The 15,015-nt window shown below is 46.7% G+C and overlaps 1 protein-coding gene across 5 annotated transcripts in view; it reads right to left on the bottom strand.

Moving 5' to 3' along the window:
• The window catches only part of FERMT2 (FERM domain containing kindlin 2), a 51,057-nt gene that overhangs the window by 33,967 nt on the left and 2,075 nt on the right, over window positions 1–15,015 (bottom strand). The window lies entirely within an intron of this gene.

Raw genomic sequence — 15,015 nt, 5'->3', positions numbered from 1 at the left:
GTGAATTACAACTTTAAATTACAAATTTCAATTCCTGCATCCTTTAAATTCCCACCTAAAACCCGAGCAGCAATGAGTCTGAAGCACACGGGGTGAGTTTTAATTCTGGGCTCGTTGTGGCACACAGCCCCACAAACACAATCAGCATTCAAGCAGCAAGGCTGAATCTGGGTGAAGGGCAAAGAAAACTGAGGCAGCCCTGCTTGATATCCCATTTATCCCATTTATCCCATTTATCCCAGGATTTGGCTGCTCCCAAACACTCTCCCTCTGCCAACCCATGGTTTTTTAAGTCCCTTTCCTGCTGCAGCAGCTATTGAAGCTCCTTCCTGCAGAAGCTCTGCCGTCACTTGGCAGCTCCTCCAGGCCAGCTTAGGACTTACAAGCAGTAGGATACAAGTCTCCAGCACTGTATAAACACTGAATTTTCCTTGTTATTTTGGGATATCCCCTGTTGCAGATGGGCTCTCCTTCCCTGCCCTGCTCAGGACAACAGAGCCCTGATATGACAGAATAAATCTCTTTTTTTCCCCCCATTCCCAGCACATGGTAAAATGCCACTGGATGAATTTGTGGCTCCCACCTCTGGGAGAGGATTTCCTGGGATGGCAGCAGATTCCCTCTGACACCCACATCCAGGATTAAATAAATCCACAGGGCAGCCAAGACCCTGCAAATGTCAGCATCACCTTAACACTGGGGGTTAATAATAAATAATTGAAAAGCTCCTGTATAAGCTTGAGGGGGTAGAGCAGGAATTGTGCAAGCCTGCCTGCGTTGGATCATGGATTTTTGGTGGATTTTTGGAAGCAGAGGATTTGCAGCTGACGCTGTTTTCCCTGGAATTCTCTCCACCTTCAGAGAGGCAGCGGAAGCAGAGGTTGCAGCTCATTCCTTAATTATAAATTATGGCTTTTAGAGCAATGAATTCCAGTCTTCAGCATTCCCACAGGAACAATCCAGGAGGAGCATCCCCCTCTGGAGCAAAGAGCTCATCCATCCCACTGGGGGGTTTTCCACAGCAGCAGAATGAGCCCCACAGCTTTCCCTGGCTCTTTCCCAGGGGTGGATTTAATCAGGATTATCCCTGCCATGCTTTAGGCACACTTGGGAAGCTGAGGTGGCAAAATGCATTTCCATTATCTCAAATAAATATAAATAAAAATAAATATATAAATATAAATATTTGTATAAAATATAAAAATTATATTTTACTATACAAAATATAATATAATATAATATTAATATAATATAATATTAATATAGTATAATATAGTATAATATAGTATAATATAGTATAATATAATATAATATAATATAATATAATATAATATAATATAATATAATATAATATAATATAATATAATATAATATAATATATAATATAATATATAATATAATATTAATATAGTATAATATTAATATAGTATAATATAATATAGTATAATATGATATGATATGATATGATATGATATGATATGATATAATATAATATAATATAATATAATATAATATAATATAATATAATATAATATAATATAATATAATATAATATAATATAATATAATATAATATAATATAATATAATATAATATAATATAATATAATATAATATAATATAATATAATATAATATAATTGCAAGAAAATGCAAATATGTATGCTTAAACATAATTTTAATACACATAATATATATAAAATATATATTTTATATATATATGTATATAAACATACATATATATTTATGTATATAAACATACACATAAACGTTTATCCCATATATATATGCATATATAAAATAGAGACAAACCCAAATTATATGCATATATAATTATAGATAAACACACAAAATAAATGCATATAAAATATATCCACATAGACACACAAACAAAACATATATATATATATATATATATGTGTGTGTGTGTGTGTATGTATCTCCAATATACAGTGTAGGGACTGAAACCAGCTCACAAGCCAAGCATTTCCTCTTGCAAAAAGTCATTTCTGTATTTGATATTTTTGATGTTTTTGTATTTTGTATTTGATAATCTACACAAATCCAAGTTTTCCACCTTTTCACTGAGTTTGGTGCAGATGGGCTGAAAATCCTTGAGGGTTTTTATAAAAAAAATTAAAATAAAAGTGGTCTTTTTTTTTTTTTTTTTGTGATTTTTGGATTTTAAAATGAATTTGCACTTCCCACTGAATTGAAAAAAATACAAAAAAGCACTGAGTGCAGGCAGCTGATTAAAGCACTTTTAAACACAAATTCCTGCTGATAACACCTTAATCCAGCCCTCACAGCTCCAAGGGGCTCTCCAAGCCCTGGGCTGGGTGTTGGCTGCATCCACACCCCTCTTGGGAAGCTGGAGGGGGAGGAAAAGTCCTTCAAAGGAAAAGAGAAAAAGAGACTTCCAGCAATAAATAGCTGGGAATGCCCTGGGTGAGCTCAGGGATACCCTGCTCTCCTGCTTCCATGCCCTCCAGGCATGGAAAATAAGGTAAAAGTATTAAAAAACTTGGGAAGGAGAGAAATTTAAGGCTGAAAATGGAAAAAAAAAAAGAGAAATAAACACCACAACCAACCATCAAAATTCATTGCACGGAACCTCATGTGGTTTCTCTGGTGGGTTTTCCTTTTCTGTGTGTACAGAAGGGGGAAGGCACAGACTCACAGCACTAATAAAACCAGGGGAGAGGGCAAATATTCCTAAAACATTCAGGAATATTTAAAAAAAAGGGCTAATTTGGTGCATGGAGCAGGGCAGCAGTGATGGGGAAGGGCAAGGATGAAGAAGAGGAAAAGGGGAAAAAGAGGGAACAGGGGGAAAAAGGAGAAAAGGGAAAAAAGAGGAGGAAGGAGAAGGAGGAGGAGGAGGAGGAGGAGAAGGAGGAGAAGGAGGAGAAGGAGAAGGAGGAGAAGAAGGAGAAGAAGAAGAAGAAGAAGAAGAAGAAGAAGAAGAAGAAGAAGAAGAAGAAGAAGAGGGAGAAGAAGAAGAAGGAGAAGAAGGAGAAGAAGGAGAAGAAGAAGAAGGAAAAGAAGAAGAAGGAGAAGAAGGAGAAGAAGAAGAAGAAGGAGAAGAAGGAGAAGGAGGAGAAGAAGGAGGAGGAGGAGAAGAAGGAGAAGAAGGAGAAGAAGGAGAAGAAGGAGAAGGAGAAGAAGGAGAAGAAGGAGAAGAAGGAGAAGAAGGAGAAGAAGGAGAAGAAGGAGAAGAAGGAGAAGAAGGAGAAGAAGGAGAAGAAGGAGAAGAAGGAGAAGGAGAAGAAGGAGAAGAAGGAGAAGAAGGAGAAGAAGGAGAAGAAGGAGAAGGAGGAGGAGGAGGAGAAGAAGGAGAAGAAGGAGAAGAAGGAGAAGGAGGAGAAGAAGGAGAAGAAGGAGAAGGAGGAGGAGGAGGAGAAGAAGGAGAAGGAGAAGAAGGAGAAGAAGGAGAAGAAGGAGAAGAAGGAGAAGAAGGAGAAGAAGGAGAAGAAGGAATCTCCTGAGCTGGCAGGAATAAACAAGGATCATCAAGCCCAACTCCTGGACATGCCAACAGCTAAGAGAGTTACTGAAGGTCCCAAAGATGCTGAAGATTTTTCTTAAAATATATATATTTATTTTTATATATAATTATTAATTTTGATTATATATATATAGAGAGAGTATATATATATATTTTTATATATTTATATATATATAAGTGTAGCACTCATGTATTTGTGCAGCTGAACCCACTGCTCCCTCCCTTCAACCTCCTCACTGCTCCCACTGACCTCTGGAAACCCAGATTCCTTTACACATGCCAAAGCCACTCCTTCCAGGATAATTATGGAGCAAAAAAAAATTTAAAAACAGAGCTATTTTCATTTATCACGAGTCCAGAAGAAATGCTGGTGTGTTTGCTGGGTTACACAGTTGCTGTCTTGGGGCAAAATCTGTAATTTTAGGAAAGTATGAGTCTTTCTGGAGTGCACTGAGTAGAGTCCCCTCCATCCCCCAAGGGGGATTTAATTGCAGAGCAAAGTTCAAAATGGAACAAAAATCCCTCCAGCCTCTGGTCACAACACTTGAAAAATTATACTTTGAAATGAGGAGATAAACAGCCCATAAAATTATCATCAGACTGATGTAATAAAGCTGCAGCCAGGACAAGCTGATGCTCCTGGAGCTAATGGGACTTGAGAGGGGTTTTAATCACATCTCCCCCGTGTCCTTGACACATGCAGGGGCAAACACCCTGTACAGCAGCCACCACCTGTGGAATAACACAGACTGGGACCTGAAATCCTCCTGGATCTGCCACCATGGGCAACTCTCACCATTGTTTTCATGCAATGCTGGAATGGTTTGGGTCAGAAGGGACCTTAAAGGACCTTAAGGGACCTCATCCAGTCCCACATGGGCAGGGACACCTTCCACTGTCCCAGGTTGCTCCAAACCCTGTCCAACCTGGCCTGGGACATTTCCAGGGATCCAGGGGCAGCCACAGCTGCTCTGGGCACCCTGTACCTCACAACTCTCCCAGCCAGGAATTCCTTCCAATATCCCATGGCTCCAGTGGGAGCCATTCCCTGTGTCCTGTCCCTCCATCCCTTGTCCCCAGTCCTTCTCCAGCTCTCCTGGAGCCCCTTCAGGCCCTTTCCTGACCAGTGCTGATTTTGAAGGAAGAAATCCTTCTCATCTCAGGTGGCAACTGATGGACAGATGGGCCCCTGTGGATGTCCCAGGTGAAGGTGCCCAGGTGACATCGTGGCCACAGACTGGAGAAACACCCCCAGTCACACCTGGCACCAAGTGCTGATGCTCAGACACCAAATTCTGGCAAGTGTGGCTGCAATCAGAGAATCCCAGAATGGCTTGGGTTGGAAGGGAACTCAAAGCCCATCTCATGCCATGGCAGGGACACCTTCCACTGTCCCAGGCTGCTCCAAGCCCCGTCCAACCTGGCCTTGGACACTTCCAGGGATCCAGGGGCAGCCACAGCTTCTCTGGGCAGCCTGGGCCAGACACTCAGAGAGAAGAATTTCTTCCCAATCTCCCATCCATCTCTGCCCTCTGGCACTGGGAGCCATTCCCTGTGTCCTGTCCCTCCATCCCTTGTCCCCAGTCCCTCTCCAGCTCTCCTGGAGCCCCTTCAGGCCCTGCAAGGGGCTCTGAGCTCTCCCTGGATCCTTCTCTTCTCCAGGTGAGCTCCCCCAGCTCTCCCAGCCTGGCTCCAGAGCAGAGGAGCTCCAGCCCTTGGAGCATCTCCATGGCCTCCTCTGGATTTGCTCCAGCAGCTCCATGTCATTCCTATGAGTATCCCAGATCTGGATGCAGCAAAGTCCAAAGCACAAGGAACAAGACACCTGCAGCCCCCTCCTGCCTTGTGTTTACAACAGGAATGAGGTGGGACTAAAAATCTCCTCTCTTCAAAACCATTTCCTTTGTCCTACCACTGTCTGTGGCAAAAATTTCATCCTACTTTACTTTCAGGAAAACAAATGTTCAGGAGAAAATCCACACCCATCCACGAAGGTGCCCAAAAAAAAGGGGTGGACCTGTGCTGGAATTTCAGTTTCAGAAGAATATTTCTTGCATGAAAAAATAGTTTGACTTAATAAAGTAAAAACCAAGCACCAAACAAACAGGGACAAAAGGAGCCTTGTTCCCAACTTTGTGATTCCATGAGCACGACCCAGTTCAGGAGACCTCCCTGTTATCCCGGCGTGCCAGGGCACACGCTCGTGGCAAATCCTGATGTCAAAGCCCCTGTGTAGGGGCACAGAGTGATTCAACAGCAAGGAAAAAAAAGGAGGAGGGAAGGGAAAAACAAAAAAAGCCCAGTGGAGGAGCACATTGGGATGCAGTGCTGCATGTGGATGTTCCATGTGCCTGTCCTTGCTCAGGGAAATTACGGAGCGTCTGCTGCTAACGAGGGAATGTGCTAAGGCGCTGCTGGAAAAAGAAGTGGGATTCTTTTATTGCCTTTTATTGGGATTTTAAGTGAGTTTTGCAATGGAAAGTCGGTGTCTTGACGAGGCAGGGGTGGTAACTGGAGTCTTGAAGAGCTGATGTATCAACCCCAACTATCCCAAAACGCTGCTCCTGGCAGTGCAGGGCTCAAGATGCTCAGCCCATGGGATACAGGGAGAAGAGCAAATCCTAACAAGCCTGAAAGCCACTGTTTTTCTAAAGTAAACTCGAGGAAGAAAGCTCTTTCCAGTGTTAATAGGATTGCTCAATTAGCTTACTTGAAAGTTTATTAACTGAGATTGTATCTTGTTCCACCCCCCTGCCATGGGCAGGGACACCTCCCACTATCCAAGGTTGCTCCAAGCCTGGCCTTGAACACTTCCATGGATGTGGCATCACGTTTTTATGCAAAATTTCCCCTGTATTTTTTAGCTTTTTGGATATTTGGTAGCTTAATGTTCCATTGAAATGCTTGCACAGCCATACCCAATCCTGTCTAAACCCCTGAGGAGGGAGAGAAATTTTTCAGTGATGCTGAACCCAGCTGGAATATCGGGAAACTCTCCAGAAGAACTGAAAGGTGAGGTCACCTCAGCTCCCCAACACTCCCAGCACTGATGGGCTCAGGAAGGACTTTGCCAGTGCTGTGTAGAATTCCTTTAAATCCCTGTACCAGCAACCCAGAGAAATGTGGATTACTCATTTTTCTATGGCATGAAATGAAGGAAAGCAAGGGTGGATTAGTATTTTTTTAATTGGATTTTTTTTCGAAACAGGATCTTCACAACCTGGTTTTGCCAACTGTTCCCCCCCATCCATCAAGCAGAGGATTCCACTGGCTGCTCCTGACTCCATGGAACCAGGAGAAAGAGCAGAAAATTTGATCAAGGAATGTGGTTTCCATGATTCATCCAACACAAAATGGGAAGGATGGGAAGGAAGGGAAGGAAGGGAAGGAAGGGAAGGAAGGGAAGGAAGGGAAGGAAGGGAAGGAAGGGAAGGAAGGGAAGGAAGGGAAGGAAGGGAAGGAAGGGAAGGAAGGGAAGGAAGGGAAGGAAGGGAAGGAAGGGAAGGAAGGGAAGGAAGGAAAGGAAGGAAAGGAAGGAAAGGAAGGAAAGGAAGGAAAGGAAGGAAAGGAAGGAAAGGAAGGAAAGGAAGGAAAGGAAGGAAAGGAAGGAAAGGAAGGAAAGGAAGGAAAGGAAGGAAAGGAAGGAGGGCACTTCTCCAGAGAGCTGTCCAGAGGAGCAGCCCAGCCTCCCTCACCCTCCAGCCCTGGATCACACTCCCTTCCCTCTCCAAAAAGGACAAGTGTCCCAGGGTGACAGCAGCCTGCAGTCCTGACTCATCCCCATGGAATGTGCAAGCCAAAGGAGCTGGTCCTGCCAAAAAGACATCACACCCAGCAAGGGAGCCAGGGGATGTGTGCTGGGAGGGATGATGCATCAGGCAGGGAAAGGAGGATGATGGGCAACCTGAATTCCCAACCTTACATTCCCAACCTCTCACCAGGCAATTCCCCAAGTGTTTTAATGATGGTTAATCCCTGGTTAAAGGCTCGGATCCCTGGAAAGTGATCCTGGAGCCCTGAGGATACCTCACCCCACTCCATAATTCTGAGTGTTGGTCCTTCTCTTACAGATCCATGTGGGATCATGGTTGGAAGAACAGGGCCCTGGCACAGGGTGCCCAGAGCAGCTGGGGCTGCCCCTGGATCCCTGGAAGTGCCCAAGGCCAGGCTGGACAGGGCTTGGAGCAACCTGGGATGGTGGAAAGTGTCCACACCCATGGAAGCATGGAATGAGATGGTCCCTTCCAACCCAAACCATTCCATGATTTCTTTTTGGTTCTGCCTGTTGCCCCAAGCTCACTAAGGAACACAAAACACTTTTAAAAGACCTCACCCATCACAGGCCCAACTCCTGGCATTAAAGCCCTGGGGCAGGACATGAGGGATGGGAACAATCCCTGCTGCAGAAGCTCTGGAGCTGAACAAAGCTCTGTGGAGCATCAGCCAGCAAGGGAAGCTGAGCAAGACAGGGACAAGGCCCAACTTTCTAATTGAATTGGAGTTTCAGCAATGAACCCTTCCCAAAGTACACCATGCCTGCAGGGAGCAGGGGAAGAGAAACAAAACAACCACCAAGCCAAGGAGCTGTAATGGGCTGGGAAGAGATTTAAAATCCATTGGCAAGATGGATTTTTTTGGGTGCTGTCAGGATGTTCTGCAAGCTGAGGTAAAGGGGAAGGTTTCTGCAGCTGCTGGTGTGGCTGGGTTTTTATGTGCATCCCCTCCCAGAGCTGTACTCAACCTGTTGGCCAAATTCAGCAATGTTTTACCAAAAAGCAGAGGTTTCTCAAGATCCCAGCTGGTCTGGAAGAGTGGGATCAATGCTGGCCATGCCATGCACACAGCTCCCAGCTGGGTTCATATCTGAACATCCACAGAGGTGTTGTAATCTCGCTGGAAAATGGGTGAATGAAAGAAAAACCAAGATCTGTTCTCCAGAAATAAAAAATAAAGAAATAAAAAAGCTTTCCTCTGTTTTTCAGGGCACTTCTCATGGTCTGTCCCAACAGTTCTACCTGGTAGAAGCTTCAGCCTGGATGAGAGCAATGTGTCAAAAGCAAACCTGGGCAAGAAAACTAAATTACAGCACCTCTGCTAAAATTCCATCCAACAGGAATTTGGGGGTCCCAGCATTTTTCCAATTCCAAATAAACCCCTGACAGCCACTGCAACATTCAGAACTGAATCCTGCCAGCTGAGTTTTGCTCAGTTTTGTTTTTCCTGCCCCTTTCTAAGCACTCAGTTAATTCACACTTCAGAATGAGAATGAAGAAATGCAGCTTCTCCAAGATGTTTTCACACCACCAGACTTTTCCCCCCAGTCACACCCAGAGCTGGATGCTGGGCTGGAGTCAGTGAGCTCCACAAGGGCTGTAAATCTCTTTCATTCCCCTCATCTGTCAGGAAAACCACCACTAAAAACTCCCCTAACACCCAGACCAGGAGCTGGTGCTGCTGGTGTCCCTGGTGATGTTGAAACAACTGAAGTTTGCAGTGCAAATAATCCCTTCTTTCCCAACTCAGTAAACATTCCCCATATCCACAATCCTTTTTTTTTTTTTCTTTTTTTTTTAATCACATCAAAGACCAAGGGTTAAAATTCAGGTGCCTGTTTTGCTGAATCATGGAATCACAGAATAGTTGGGGTTGGAAGGGACCTTAAAAACAATTTAATTCCACTCCAAGAGACACCTTCCAATGGACCAGGGCTTTGAACATTCCCAGAGATTCTATTCTGAGTACAATTTCTTTGAGTTTTCATATGGTTTTGACAGACTCAGCAGATGCCTGGGTAAAACACAAGCCCTGATGGAGAGGAAAATGGAAGAAAAACTGTAAGAAAAAAAAAAAAGGGTTTTAAAAAAGGGGAAGTGTTTGAATGTGATGATTTCTATGATTTTTCAGCTCCCCACACTGGCTTCCCCACGTGCCTTATGTCAAATCGAAACCTGAGGGAGCTGGAAGAGGAAACTACTGATTTGGGCTGGGTGGGAGCAGCAAACCCAACAATTTCCTGTCTGTGGTGGTGACAAACCCAGGCTCTGGGATCTGCAGAACACCAACACCACCTCCCACTCCCTGCTCCTTCCCCTCCCACCAGGACCTGTGAGCTCTTTCCAGCCAAATCAGACATTTCACATTGACAGAATTAAAAACAAACAAACAAATAAAAATAAAATCTTAATTGTTTTGGCCCCTACAGAATCCTCACTACTCTTGAGTAGAAATATTAATATAAATATTAATACAAATATTATACAAATATTAATTGGTGTGACTGCAGCTCAGAGCTACCTCCCCCCACCCTGCATTCCTCTGGTCATTGGCAGCTCAGCTGAATATTCCACTGAGGCTCACAAAGAGGACTTTATGTGAGCCACAATCAATCTGAACCCACACAGGAGCTTCCTGGAGTCCCAAGCTGGGTGGAAAGGAATGAGCCAGCCCCTGAGGGATCAATGTGTGTGTTTGTGGTCCCTCTGGGGCTATGTGCTCACAGCACTGGCACCTCAGTGTCACCAAAAATGGGCTGTTTGGAGGGTGAGGATCAGCACAGGCCACAAGTGAAGGGGTTCATCAAGAGATGTGGAAATGCAGGGAATGGGAGCAGCTCTGCTGGTCTCCTTGAGGATGCTGCTGAAGTGGAAGCATCCAGGGGGGCACCAATTCCAACTCAGAACAGCCCAAAATGCTGCCTGGATCTGGAGCAGCAGGACTTTGGTGCTCAGCAGGTGCCAGATCCCTCTCTCTGCTCACCATCCCACTGCCTGCCAGCAAGTTTTGCTGTTTAAAAGCCTGGGAAGAAAATTTCCAGGGAAATCTGGAGCAGGATCAGCACCTGCCCAAACCACCCCCATTTGTGACATTATTTGGGACAAGCTCTCAGCCCCCAGCCCCAGAGGGACCACAAACAGCTCCCAGAGGACTGAATGGCATTTGGGGGTCCTCTCCTGGCTGTCATGCACTTGGAAAGCAACACTGAGCCGTGACCAGTACTGATTTTGAAGAAATCCTTCTCATCTCAGGTGGCAACTGATGGACAGATGGGCCCCTGTGGATGTCCCAGGTGAAGGTGCCCAGGTGACATCGTGGCCACAGACTGGAGAAACACCCCCAGTCACACCTGGCACCAAGTGCTGATGCTCAGACACCAAATTCTGGCAAGTGTGGCTGCAATCAGAGAATCCCAGAATGGCTTGGGTTGGAAGGGAACTCAAAGCCCATCTCATGCCATGGCAGGGACACCTTCCACTGTCCCAGGCTGCTCCAAGCCCTGTCCAACCTGGTCTGGGACACTTCCAGGGATCCAGAGGCAGCCACAGCTTCTCTGGGCAGCCTGGGCCAGACACTCAGAGAGAAGAATTCCTTCCCAATATCCCATCCATCTCTGCCCTCTGGCACTGGGAGCCATTCCCTGTGTCCTGTCCCTCCATCCCTTGTCCCCAGTCCCTCTCCAGCTCTCCTGGAGCCCCTTCAGGCCCTGCAAGGGGCTCTGAGCTCTCCCTGGATCCTTCTCCTCTCCAGGTGAGCTCCCCCAGCTCTCCCAGCCTGGCTCCAGAGCAGAGGAGCTCCAGCCCTTGGAGCATCTCTGTGTCCTCCTCTGGATTTGCTCCAGCAGCTCCATGTCCTTTCTGTGCTGGAGTCCCCAGATCTGGATGCAGCATTCCAGCAAAGCCCAAAGCACAAGGAACCAGCCACCTACAAGACAAGCCCTGCAGCCCCCTCCTGCCTTGTGTTTACAACAGGAATGGGCTGGGACAAGGACTCTGCATTTCTCTCCCATAGCCTGAAGCTGTTTCCAAGAGCTCATTCCAGTTGCAAGGCAAAAAATTTCCCCAGCGAGTCTCACGAGGGCCTGGAGTGTTTATAAGCACTGCAAAACCTCAAACACAAACCTGGGCAAATCAATGACGCTGCACTTTGTTGGTGTTTTATTCATAAACCTTTCAGGGGTCCATTAAGGAGAGGAGACTTCACAGGCAGAACAACACTAATATTTAGAATTGATCTTGCAAGGAATGGAGCTGAAATCCTTGGAAGATAACACAGCAAAGTCTATTTGATGGTGAAAAGAGGCCCCTGGGGTGAATCCCAGACACGAATCTCAGACACATTTGCAGGCTGAAACCACTTTTAAAAAAGAGCTTGAAGTGCTACAACCAAAACTGCAGGGGATAACTCCTGTGCCAGTCCTCAGGTGACATCCCACCCTCTCCCAGGTGACACAAAGGAGATAGTGCAGGAGCTGCCAAAGGGAACAATGGAAGTTAAACCAGTTGCACAAACCCTTATCCCAGCTTCAATTCACAAAAAAAACCCCAAGGCTTCAGGAGATGTCATCACAGCCTGCCACTGTCAGCCTGTCTGATGGCAGAGAGGTTGCTCTGACATTTATCCATGTCAGCTCTCCTGCCCATACCAGGTCATTAAAACAGGGATGCCACCCATCCTTAACCCCTTTTGGTGCAGGACATCTATAATTCCAAATCTTGATGGGTTTTTTTTCCACTCCCTTATCTATTTTCCTCAGGTACAAGCCCAAAACGGTGCTCAGTGCTCCCAGCAAACCCCAGGAGCTGGAATCTCCTGCCACCCATATCCTGCCTGTAAAAGAATCCCAGAGAGAAATCCACATTTCCATCACAAAACTTCTATCCACAGACTTTCTGAATCTGCTCACTGCACATTTAGGTCATCTGTCTTAGGCTGTGCCTCTGCCAGACATCATTTGTCCCCCCTGCCCTGTTTCTGTCAGCTATTCCTTTATTCCCACGACCAGACAGAGCATCCCCCATATATCCCACTGAATTCCATAAACCCCACAGAGCTCCTCCCTTTTGCTGTTTCAAAAAAAGCAGGATTTTTATAATTCCATGTGTTTAAAACAGCCTCAAGTTGACAACAACAATAACCTGCGCTCACTTCCTTCCTTCCTCTGCTCCCAGTGATTTTAAACCACGCTTTATTTTTTTTTTGTTTGTAAGTCAATAGTGGCAAAATTCCTAAAAAACCCTGAGAAAGCACCAGGAGTTTCCACTACAGACCCCAGCCCTCATGGAGCAACTAAATGCTGCTACTCCTAAAACCTCAGCAGTTTGTTGCTTATTTTTCAGGGATGACTTTGCCAAGAACTTGGCACGGCTCAATTAACGGAGTGGCTTAATCCAGCGGGTGATGAATAACAGGGGAGCCAACAGGTCACTGCAATTCACTTGAGTTACCAGAATCCCTATCTGCTGTTTGGGCTTCCTCCAATCCCTGCCTGCATCAGCCACGGATTTTAATTGCCTGTTCCCAAAGAGTGTGACTGCAGCCGCTCTGAGCAGGCAGGGACCGAGTCCGTGGGATTTATGGATACCTGCAGCCCTGAAGTTAAGGAGGAGAGGCTTTGCTGGACTCCTGCTTCATCCCAACGGGATATTTACTGCACTCTTTCTCCTACAAGCATCAATAAATGTTGATGTAAATCAAGATTTTTCCCTTTTCCAAGCTCTCCTTGCTGCTGGGAGGAGGGAAGGCAATTTTTCCCCCCTGTTCACTGATGGTGAAGAGCTCCTACCAGCACCCTACAACCACAGCGTGGCTGATCTGCTGCAGATTCCCACTGATGATCTAAACCTCCCTGAAACTCCAGGCAGGCCACAGAAATCTCCTTTCCAAAGCCTGCGGGATTTCTCCCAAAGGATGGAGCAGGCAAACCCCAGCCCAAGGCACTGACCCGCCTTCCTTCCTCCCCCCTGCAGTGTGCAAGCGGAACAGCCCACGGGGGATCCCACAGGGAAACACAGAACTGCAAGGAAACTTTATTTTTAGGAAATTTTCTTAAAACTCACAGCACAAAATCTGCTTGGCAGGAGAAGAAGAATTTTTTTTTTAACACTGAAAGTCGTCGAAGTAAGGAATTAAACAGAGAGGAACGACAGGGAGGAAAAGGTTAAAAACGCAGGGAAAGGGTTTCAATGTGGAAAAATTGCAAAATGAATTTATGTGGAGACGAGGCAGCACAGAGGGCTGGATGAAGGGAGGCATTGAGGAGCACGGGAAGATGAGGAACGAGCCCCGTCCCACCCCGCTCAACTGGCAGCAGCTCAAAGAAGAGCCATAAAAATAATGAGAGGGCTGGAAGAGCTGACACGCAGGAAGATTAAAAGGAACTAAATACGTATAGCTTTGGCTGGGCGACGAAAGCCAAGGGGAAAGGGAAGGCAAGAGCCGGAGATATCCATGGATCTGAGCATCCCGGGAAGGGAGGCACTGGGGCTCCATCCCCTCTTCCCCACGCTGCTGCGGCCGCCGCATTCCTTCCCTCTCATACAATCCCTAATTTAACAAGTGGAGAGGATCCGGGCAAACATTTCGGGGGGGATGGATTACGTCAGGAGCTAATTTAGGTCCTCTCCGGGCTCTGGCCCCGTGTACATGCCTGGCTTTCCACACACGCTTCGGCCCTGGATCAGCTCCGGCATCTCCCGACACCCAGCACCGAGGCCGGCATCGCTCCCGCACTCATGGCTGCATTTTTTATCACCTCTAGAAAGCTGCTTTGCTTTTTCCCCAGCCACACAGCGCTCAATTTCAGCAAAACTTCCCAGTTAAAGTAAAAAAAAAACAAAACAACAAAAACAAACAGAATAAAATCGAGTTTTCGGGGAGCACGACGAGACCCTTTGATGCGAGCGCTCGCTTCCTTTCGAAACCCAGAGTATTTCTATGCGTCTCTTCCTGAGACCCCAGCTAATTAATAAATCAAAAGCCAAGCACGGGGGAAGATGGGTTTTTTAAAGGCACCCGGAGCGGGACCTGCAGCTGACAGCTCCGCTACTCCCACAGCCGCAGGCACGCGCGGGACCTCGCAATTAATATTTTATTTCAGCAATTACAGCCATCAGCCCGGGCTGCACCGCTGAGTCAACACAGCCGAGCCATAAAGCGACGATAAAAGAGACAGGAGGGGGAAGGACACCGCCGTGTCCCCGAGGTTCCCCCGCCCGCATCACCCCACGGGGCCCCGGGAGCGCTTTGCTCGCAGGGAATTTGGGGATGAGGTTTTGATGTAAATTGTGGGAGCTCCCACAAAGCCCCAGCCCGAAAAGGGAGCTGTTTGCTAACTCTGTGTAAAATCCTGGGTGTGAAGCAGCCGGTGGATGGGGCTGAGGCCCCGGGGTGGTAAAGTTTGGCTGGGGGAGGAGGTGAGAGCGGGAGGCTGGAAGGTGCAGGGGGAGGAGGCTGGGATGGGGGGCTAGGGCAGGGTGTGGGGACCTGGGGTGCTCCCTGGTGCTGGGAGCACTGGGAGAGGCTGCTGGAGCTCAAACACAGTACTGGGGCAGGATGCTGGGAGCCAAAGTATTGAGATGGTGCTCGAGCACAGTACTGGGATGAGGTGCTGGGAACTAAATGGAAATACTGGAGCAGGGTGCTGGAACACTGGTTGCTCAGGCACTGGACTGGGGCAGGATGCTGGGAGCTGAAGCACAGTACTGGGACAGGGTGCTGGGAGCCAAAAGTACAGT

Source organism: Poecile atricapillus, chromosome 1 (genome assembly GCF_030490865.1).
Source record: "Poecile atricapillus isolate bPoeAtr1 chromosome 1, bPoeAtr1.hap1, whole genome shotgun sequence".
Classification (NCBI taxonomy): Eukaryota; Metazoa; Chordata; class Aves; order Passeriformes; family Paridae; genus Poecile; species Poecile atricapillus.
This window is presented reverse-complemented; position numbering and strand designations above follow the sequence as displayed.